Source organism: Herpailurus yagouaroundi, unplaced genomic scaffold (genome assembly GCF_014898765.1).
Source record: "Herpailurus yagouaroundi ecotype Mexico unplaced genomic scaffold, PumYag 77, whole genome shotgun sequence".
NCBI classification, from domain to species: Eukaryota; Metazoa; Chordata; class Mammalia; order Carnivora; family Felidae; genus Herpailurus; species Herpailurus yagouaroundi.
In genome coordinates this window covers 95,343,625-95,354,212 of record NW_024412388.1, presented here as the reverse complement: position 1 = coordinate 95,354,212, position 10,588 = coordinate 95,343,625, and the positions used below count along the sequence as shown (strand labels likewise).

Below are 10,588 nucleotides of genomic sequence, written 5' to 3'. Positions count from 1 at the left end.
ATGAGTATGGCTACTCCAGCTTTCTTTTGACTTCCAGTAGCATGATAGATAGTTCTCCATCCCCTCACTTTCAATCTGTAGGTGTCCTCAGGTCTAAAATGAGTCTCTTGTAGGCAGCAAATAGATGGGTCTTGGGTTTTTTATCCATTCTGATACCCTATGTCTTTTGATTGTAGCATTTAGTCCATTTACATTCATTGTTATTATTGAAATATATGGGTTTAGAGTCATTGTGTTATCTGCAGGTTTCATGCTTGTAGTGGTGTCTCTGGTACTTTGTGGTCCTTGCAACATTTCACTCACAGAGTCCCCCTTAGGATCTCTTGTAGGGCTGGTTTGGAGGTGATGAATTCCTTCAGTTTTTGTTTGTTTGGGAAGACCTTTATTTCTCTTTCTATTCTGAATGACAGACTTGCTGGATAAAGGATCCTCGGCTGCATATTTTTTCTGTTCATCACATTGAAGATTTCCTGCCATTCCTTTCTGGCCTGCAAAGTTTCAGTAGATAGGTCTACTACTCCCCTTATGTGTCTGCCTTTGCATGTTAAGGCCCGTTTATCCCTAGCTGCTTTCAGAACTGTCTATTTTTGTATTTTGCCAGTTTCACTATGATAATATCGTGCAGAAGATCGATTCAAGTTACATGTGAACGGAGTTCTCTGTGCCTCTTGAATTTCAATGTCTGTTTCCTTCCCCAGATGGGAGAAGTTCTCAGCTATGATTTGTTCAAGTACACCTTCAGCCCCTTTCTCTCTCTTCTTCTTCTGGAATTCCTATGATAGGGATATTGTTCCATTTGATTGCATCATTTAGTTCTCTAATTCTTCCCTTGTAATCCTGGATTTTTTAATCTCTTTTTTTTTTCAGCTTCCTCTTTTTCCATAATTTTATCTTCTAATTCACCTATTCTGTCTCTCCTCTGCCTCTTCAATCCGAGCTGTGGTCGCCTCCATTTTATTTTGCACCTCATTTATAGTATTTTATTTCATCAGGACTATTTTTTAGTCTCTTGATCTCGTAGCAATAGATTCTCTGCTGTCCTCTATGCTTTTCAACCCAGCGATTAATTTTATGACTATTATTCTAAATTCTTGTTCAGTTATATTACTTAGGTCAGTTTTGATCAATTCATTAGCTGTCACTACTTCTTGGAATTTCTTCTGGGGAGAATTCTTCTGTTTCATCATTTTGGCTAGTTTTCTGTCCCTTAGGTATTTTAAAAGCTTGTTGGGTGCTCTGCACCTGCAAGCCCTGCTATATTAAAGGAGGGTCATACACAGTCCAGGGCCTGGCCCTTCAGGAGGTGTTTTTTTTTTTTGAGAGTGTTACTTTCTCTCTTTTGTGACTTTGGTTATTTTATTTCCCTCCTCGCAGTGATATTTTGGACCCTCCACCAAGTGTGCTTTGATTTGTTCCTTGGGGTTTCCCTGTAAGGGAAAACAAACAGACAGACTAATCTGGGGGAGGAAACAGGCATCCAAGCCCAAGGGCCAAGGGAACACCCTCACATAGTTTCTGCAGATCAGGAATCTGAGAGCAGCTCAGCTGTTGGTTTTGGGTCTGTGACCTGGGCTGCAGTCATCTGAAGGCTAGACTGGGGGCTGGAGGATGCACTTATAAACTCATTCAAATGGCTTTTGGCAGGGGTTTCATTTCCTCACCACCTGGGCTACTCCTCACAATGTGACAGCTGGCCTCCCTCAGAGTGAGTGATCTATTTCTGTCTCCAAACTCCTGCTCACTGGCCGCTGTTAGGTCACGGCTGCCACTGCATGGGTAGCCACCTCTGGAACCCACGTGGACTTGAGGATGCTTGCAGGAGGGCCCCAAACTTATTCTGAGTTAGGCACACTGCTAGCAGATTAGGTACAATTGTCTGTGCAGCACCACCTAAGGCAGGTGGCTCTGCGTTTATGCTGGGTGCAGGGGAGGGAAATGGCACCTGCCAGCTGCATTGTTCCTGGAGAAGACCCCTAGCATGCTCTAAAATCTTATAAATGGATCTTCCTTATCTTTGCCCCAGGCACTGTGCAAACTGTTGATTCTGTTGCTTCTCCTGTGGCTGTTGTGTCTTTAAGAGTGGGGACCCAGCCATCACTAAGCCTCCTGGTTTGCCCAGTGCTGAGTCAGCAGCCTTTTAAAGCGTCAGGCTCCAAGACCCACAGGTTATACAAACACAGAGCTCAGCCCTTTCTAGTTTTCAAAGCCAGACGTTATGGCGATTCATTTTCCCTGTGTGGGTTCCTTGATGTTTTCCATCTTTGTGCCTGCAGCTTCCTCACTCCTGGGGACAACTTCTGACCGCTGTTTCTGCTCTTCCTAAACTCTCCAATACGGTTTCTTTTCTACATGTAATTGTGGAATTTTTTCTGAGAGTCTTCAGATCGCTCTTTTGTTTATTCACTCAGATATCTAGTTGTAAATGTGGGATGGAATGAGCATCAGGTCCTACTACTTCAGCAACTTCCCAGCATCTGTCCTGCCCTTACATTGTTCTTTCTAAAAACATTTATTGAGGTATAATTGACAGATGATATTATATTAATTTCAGGTGTACAACATGTCATTTTATAGTCATATACATTTATAGTCATATACATTTTATAGTCATATACATATAGGCAAAATGGTCACTACAACAGGTGTAGTTACCTTGTCATTCACAAAGTTAATACAATATTATTGATCATATTTCTCATGCTGTATACTACATCCCCATTATTTATTTTACAGCTGGAAGTTTGTACTTATTAAATTCTCTACCCACTTTGCCCTCCCCACCACCAAGCAACTCCCCTCTAGCAAACACCAATCTGCTTTCTGTATCTATAATTAGAAGTTTTGTTTTGTTTTATTTTTTTTTATATTTCACATATAAATGAAGTCATATGGTATTTGTCTTTGTCTGCCTGTGTCATTGATATGACTATAGCTAAACCAGTTTTTGTTTTGTTTCCATTTGTATGGAATATCTATTTCCATCCCTTCACTTTCAGTCTGTGTGTGTCCTGACTTCTGAAATAAGCCTCCTGCAGGCAGTATATAGATGTGTCTTGTTCTTTATCCACCCAGGAACCCTATGTCTTTTAATTGGAGAATTTAGTCTATTTACATTTAAAGGAACTATTGATATGTGTGAGCCAGAGCCACCTCTGCCAACAACATGTTCAAGGTAATTCAGAGTTCTGTGGGGCCAGCCAGCCTTAAGTGTGCACACCGTCAAAGTCTATGCATCACCTAACAAGGACTCATTTCACAAAACTGCCATGAAGGTTAAGGAGCTTTCACTCTACTCCATTTCCGAGGGTCGATCTAAATATGTAGAGGAGCCAAAGGACCCATCTTGAAGAAAGCATCTCACATCTCTGACATTATGGTGAGCCATATTCAAGGTGGTGTCAGGAAATGTACTCACAAACTAAGCCCAAGATGCAGAGCTTGGTTCAGTAGGGGTTAGACATGCCAGACAGGTATAAATATCTCCCAAATGCACCTCCTGGGTTTTTTCCAAGACTTGGTGTTATTGGTTTTGCTGGCATTGTTTAACTTCTTTTGGCTAGAGGTTCAAAAATAAAGAAGCCAGTGTATCCACCTGGGTTCATGGGATTAGCTGCCTCTTTTTATTATCCACAACAAGCCATTGTATTTGTCCAGGGCAGTGGGAAGAAATTATATGACTGGGATTTACAAGGATACATAGTCACAGAAAATTTGTGGAGGTGAACTTTCAAAAGACAGGAAATGTGAAGAATTCACCTGGAAATTTGTAGTATGCTCAATGCTCTGCCCATTTTAATCCGTGTAGTAAACCAGTATTTTAACAGAAAAATGGCAGAGAAGTCAGTACTAAATGTAGTAAATTGGCTTTCTTCTTCGGGAAAAACGCTAGGCCTCTTGTTATCTTGGGTCATCACCCAAGACATAAGACAGACATAATATTGCTTATATTGGATTTTTAATAATAATACATGAGAGCTCTTTTATCATATCTCAGACAATTTTATCATTTTTAAAAATTCTCATTTAAGTAGAAGATATATAACATTTTTACCATAGTTTGTTATAGTTCTGTGCTTATAGCTATTTAATCTGTACTTAAAAATTAATTTAAAAAAAGGGGGTGCCTGAGTGGCTCAGTTGGTTAAGCATCGGCTTAGGCTCAGGTCATGATCTCACACTTCATGAGTTTGAGCCCTACATCTGGCTCTCTGCTGTCAGCACAGAGCCCGCTTCAGACCCTTTGTGTCCCTCCGTCTCTGCCCCTCCCCCATGCTCTCTCTCTCAAAAATAAACACTTAAAAAAATTAATAATAAAGTAGAATCTTTTCCATAAGTGTGTAGATAATTTACAAATTTTTATGTGAAAACTCTACCTTTTTACTCCTTTTGCTACGCCTTTGATGTTATTTTTTATATTCATATGAAGTTTTTGTTTAAATTCCACTTAGTTACCATACATGTAATATTAGTGTCAGGTGTTAAAAACAGTGATTCAACACTTACATATGACACTTGGTGCTCATCACAAGTGCACTCCTTAATCACCATCACCGATTTTCCCCATCCCCCCACCTACCTCCTCTCTAGTAACCATCAGTTTCTTCCCATAGATAAGAGTCTGTTTCGTGGTTTTCCTCTCTTTTCTTCCCTTATAATTGTTTGTTTTTGTTTCTTCAATTCCACATGTAAATAAAATCATACGGTGTTTGTCTTTCCCCACTGACTTATTTCACTTAGCTCTATACACTCTAGCTTCAATTCCACATGTAAATAAAATCATATGGTGTTTGTCTTTCCCCACTGACTTATTTCACTTAGCTCTATACACTCTAGCTTCATTCACATCATTGTAAATGGTGAGATTTCATTCTTTTTGAAGGCTGAGTAATATTCCATTGTATATATACACGACTTCTTCTTCATCCATTCGTCAGCCATTGGACATTTGAGCATTTTCCATAATTTTGCTTTTATCGATACTACTACTATAAACATTGGGGGGGTGTGTATCCCTTTGAACTAGAATTTTTGTATTCTTTGGATAAATACATAACAGTACAAGTGCTGGATCATAGGGTAGTTCCGTTTCTAGCTTTGTGAGGAACCTGCATCCTGTTTTCCACTGTGGCTGCACCAGTTTGCATTTGTACCAACAGAGGAATCCCCTTTTTCTACATCCTTGCTAACATCTGCTGCTTGTGTTGTGATTTTAGCCATTCTGACAGGTGTGAGGTGATATCTCATGACAGTTCTGATTTATATTTCCCTGATGATGAATGATGTTGAGCATCTTTTCATGTGTCTGTTGGCCATCTAGATGTGCACTTTGGAAAAATGTCTATTCATGTCTTCCGCCCATTTTTACCAAATAATTTGTTTTTGGGTGTTGAGTTTTATAAGTTCTTTATATATTTTGGATACTAACCGTTTATCCGATATGTCATTTGCAAATATCTTCTCCCATTCTGTAGGTTGCCTTTCAGTTTTGTCGATTGTTTCCTTTGCTTTTTAGGAGCTTTTCATTTTGATGAAGTCCCAATAGTTTATTTTTGCTTTCATTTCCCTTGCCTCAGGAGACATTCTAGTAAGAAGTTGCCACAGCTGAGGTCAGAGAGGTTACTGCCTGTGTTCCCCTCTAGGATTTTAATGGTTTCCTGCTTCACATTTAAGCTTTTCATCTATTTTGAATTTATTTTTGTGTATGGTGTATAAAAGGGGTCCAGGGGGCATCTGGGTGGCGCAGTCGGTTAAGCGTCCGACTTCAGCCAGGTCACGATCTCGCGGTCCGTGAGTTCGAGCCCCGCGTCGGGCTCTGGGCTGATGGCTCAGAGCCTGGAGCCTGTTTCCGATTCTGTGTCTCCCTCTCTCTCTGCCCCTCCCCCGTTCATGCTCTGTCTGTCTCTGTCCCCAAAATAAATAAACGTTGACAAAAATTTTTTTAAATAAAAAAATAAATAAATAAAAGGGGTCCAGATTTATTTGTTTGCATGTTGCTGTCCAGTTTTCCCAACACCTTTTGTTGAAGAGACTGTGTTTTTCTCATTGGATATTCTTCCCTGTTTGTCAAAGATTAATTGACCATACAGTTGTGGGTTCATTTCCAACTTTTCTATTCTATTCCATTATCTGTCTGGTTTTTGTTGTGTTTTCCATTTCTTTGTTGAACTTCTAATTTTGTTCTTGTATTGCTTCCCTGATGTTATTAAATTATCTCTGTTCTTTTGTAGATCTCTGCCCATATGTGGAACAAATAACTTGAATATTTTTGTAGGGTAATTTCTGGATCTTCATTTCTTTGGGACCCAGTACTGGAGATTTACTGGAGACTCCTTTGGTGGAGTCATGTTTCCCTGATTCTTCATGATCCCTATAGTCTTGCATGTGTGCTTGTACATTTGAAAAAGCAGTCACCTCTTTCAGACTTTATGGACTTCCAGACTTTAAAGGAAACCTTCACTCATGCTGGATCATAGATCTAGGGTACAGGGTGCCAAGTGTGTGGATATGTGGTGGCACTGGGTTCTGGGGGACATGATAATCTGCGGTTCAGGCCAGTGGACTTCACAGCATTGACAATTGTATGGTCCTTGGCTAACACTACAGGAGGGCTGCAGTGGCTGTAAGGGCAGTTGGGGGTCCTCAGCAGCACCTCCAAATCCAGTAGCTAGGGACCAGGGTAAGCAGCAGTGGTGGCTAGAGCCAGCGGTGTGCACACACTTGGCTACAGGGGCCAGCTTCTGGTTCCTATGTAGTGGCAGGAGCCATTTGCAGAGACACACGTGGTGATGGAGGCCAAAGCAAGTGGCAAGAGCCAAGGTCAACTATGGACTTACTGGTAGCTGTAGAGGCCCTGGCTGCTCGCATGTGCTCCTGTGGCTGTGTACGCTTTCCATCTGGGTGCGCATATTACAATGGAGGTTGATGATGGGGGGTGCTGGACTGGGGGCATGCAGATGCATAACTGGAGGGACTTGCAACAGGTGGGCACAGTAATGCTGGCTGGAGACAGAAGTCAGAACTGATCTGGGCTCACAAGCAGCTGTGAAGTCCTTGGTTGTTGGTGTGCTCACCTGTGGCTGTACACTTTTCCCTGGGGCATGTGTGCTATAGTGGAGGTGGTTGATAGGCAAGTGTGTGGAGGTGCACAGCTGGAGGGGCTGTGAGCATGAGCATAAGCATGAACATGAGCATGGCAGTGAGGGTCAGTGGGGAGAATCTAGAGTGTCATCTTCCACTCATACAGCCATAGAGGGCTTGGATGACTGTTGGCGTGCTTCCGGGGATCCAACAAGGAAGTGGAAGGGAGCAAGGAGAGACTCATATGGCTGGCTTTAACAAACATGAATATTTATGGGGCAGAAACCTGGAAAAACCTGGGTCTGTGGTGGTTGTGCTGGCCATCGGCTTTGTTGGTGGCAAAATGTGCTGAGTTTGTCTGCAGAGCAGGTCTCTCTGAACTGCAATTATTCTCACTGTGCATCTGTTAATAATAGCTTCTGCTTTTCTTTCTTCTTCCTAACCAACTCTCTGTGTCTCAGCTTTGCCAGTCTGGCTGGGGTGAAAACAGTGGGACCTTTGCACAGTGCCTTGGGAGACTGGGGAAGCTGGTCGCTCGCTTCAGTATTGCTTTCCTGGGGAGAACTCTTTCTAGCTGGGAAGTTAGTTGTTGGTGCTGAACAGTGCTGGCTTGTGGGATGGGATGATGAAGATAAAATGAAGATGTCTGCTTTCTCTTTCAAATTTTTTGTTTGTTTGTTTCACTGTGTTGCTTAAACTTCTTAGGTGGACTCTGGAAGTCTTCCAGAAATGATTAGTTTTTTTTTTTTTTTTAATGGATAGCTGTCCAATTGTGGTTCTTTGAGGAAGATCATGGAAGCTGGGTTCTTCTACATTGTCATTTTTCTACTTCCACATTCTTTGTCTTTTTTTTTTTAAGAGAGAGAGAGGGCGTGCAAGTGGGGGAGATGGGCAGAGGGAGAGAAAGAGAATCTAAAGCAGGCTCCATGCCCAGGGAAGAACCTGATGTGGGGCTCAATCCCACAACTCTGGGATCATGACCTGGGCTGAAATCAAGAGTTGGATGCTCAACCTACTGAGCCACCCAGGTGCCCCCACATTCTTTGTCTTAATGCAAATGTGTGTGTGTGTGTGTGTGTGTGTGTGTGTGTGTATTTCTGTGTTTTCTCTCTTGTTCTATGAGTCTATTTCTTTATGTGTTAGCCAATATCAGCACCTTATCAGTAGCTTTTATACATTATTGGCATATATTCAATAGAGCAAGTCCTCCTGCCTGTCTCTTTAAATACAGTCCTAGCTATTCTTGACCATTTTTGTACAAATTTTATAATCAGGTTGTTATGGCCCACATATATGTGTGCACATGCACACACACACACACACACACACACAAGGAATTGGGACTTTGAGTTTTATGAATCATGAATATGATCTCTTGCCATTTATTTAGGTCTTTACTAATTTCACTCACTAATTTATTATAGTTTTTTTTTCCATAGGGATCTTGTACATTTTTAAAGATTTGTTCCTAGGTACTATATGTTTTTTGCAGTTTCAACTATATTAGTATTTTGTTTGCTGCACATATATAAGCACAAAGTTGATTTTGTCTATTGTATACAGAAATTTTGCTGAGCTCATTTTTTAGTTGTAATAATTAACTATTGATTCTTTTGGAATTCTTACATAGAAAATGATATGATCTATGAATAATGACAGACTTGTTTTTGTTTCTGAATATACATCCAATATAAATTTAATCTCTTTTTTAAAAAAATTGGGAGGGCCTGGCTGGCTCAGTTGGTTAAATGCTCAACTCTTGATTTTGGCTCAGGTCATGATCTCATGGTTGGTGAGATGGAGCCCCTCATGGGGCTCCACAGTGACAGTACAGAGCCTGCTTGGGATTCTCTCTCTCCCTGTCTTTCTGCCCCTCACCCCCAATAAATAAGTAAACTTAACAAACTGAGGGTTGCTGGAGGGGTTGTGGGGGGGGATGGGCTAAATGGGTAAGGGGCATTAAGGAATCTACTCCTGAAATCATTGTTTCACTATATGCTAACTAATTTTAAAAAATAAAAAATTAAATTAAAAAAAGGACTTAAAGATTTTTTGTAATAGCTAGAGTTTTATTTTAAGAGTTTTATCTTTTTTTAAGGAGAATTTATTTTTTATTTATTTTTTAAGTTTATTTTTTAATTAAAAAAGATTTTTTAGTGTTTATTTTTTTTTGAAGTTTATTGTCAAATTGGTTTCCATACAACACCCAGTGCTCATCCCAAAAGGTGCCCTCCTCAATACCCATCACCCACCCTCCCCTCCCTCCCACCCCCCATCAACCCTCAGTTTGTTCTCAGTTTTTAAGAGTCTCTTATGCTTTGGTTCTCTTCCACTCTAACCTCTTTTTTTTTTCTTCCCCTCCCCCATGGGTTTCTGTTAGTTTCTCAGGATCCACATAAGAGTGAAACCATATGGTATCTGTCTTTCTCTGTATAGCTTATTTCACTTAGCATAACACTCTCCAGTTCCACCCATGTTGCTACAAAGGGCCATATTTCATTCTTTCTCATTGCCACGTAGTACTCCATTGTGTATATAAACCACAGTTTCTTTACTCTACTACAAAGCTGTAATCATCAAGACAGCATGGTATTGGCACAAAAACAGACACATAGACCAATGGAATAGAATAGAAACCCCAGGACTAGACCCACAAACGTATGGCCAAGTAATCTTTGACAAAACAGGAAAGAATATCCAATGTAAAAAAGACAGTCTCTTTAACAAATGGTGCTGGGAGAACTGGACAGCAACATGCAGAAGGTTGAAACTAGACCACTTTCTCACACCATTCACAAAAATAAACTCAAAATGGATAAAGGACTTGAATGTGAGACAGGAAACCATCAAAACCCTAGAGGAGAAAGCAGGAAAAGACCTCTCTGACCTCAGCCATAGCAATTTCTTACTTGACACATCCCCAAAGGCAAGGGAATTAAAAACAAAAATGAACTACTGGGACCTTATGAAGATAAAAAGCTTCTGCACAGCAAAGGAAACAACCAACAAAACTAAAAGGCAACCAACGGAATGGGAAAAGATATTTGCAAATGACATATCAGACAAAGGGCTAGTATCCAAAATCTATAAAGAGCTCACCAAACTCCACACCTGAAAAACAAATAACTCAGTGAAGAAATGGGCAGAAAACATGAATAGACATTTCTCTAAAGAAGACATCCAGATGGCCAACAGGCACATGAAAAGATGCTCAACATCACTCCTCATCAGGGAAATACAAATCAAAACCACACTCAGATACCACCTCACGCTAGAGTGGCCAAAATGAACAAATCAGGAGACTATAGATGCTGGCGAGGATGTGGAGAAACGGGAACCCTCTTTCACTGTTGGTGGGAATGCAAATTGCTGCAGTCAGTCTGGAAAACAGTGTGGACGTTCCTTAGAAAATTAAAAATAGACCTACCCTATGACCCAGCAATAGCACTGCTAGGAATTTACCCAAGGAATACAGGAGTACTGATGCATAGGGGCACTTGTACCCCAATGT

General features: G+C 40.9%; 1 pseudogene; it reads left to right on the top strand.

Annotated features, from left to right (window-relative positions):
* Positions 1–3,163: 3,163 nt before the first annotated feature.
* LOC121017942 (MICOS complex subunit MIC26-like) lies at positions 3,164–3,770 on the top strand (annotated as a pseudogene).
* The last annotated feature ends 6,818 nt before the right edge of the window (positions 3,771–10,588 follow it).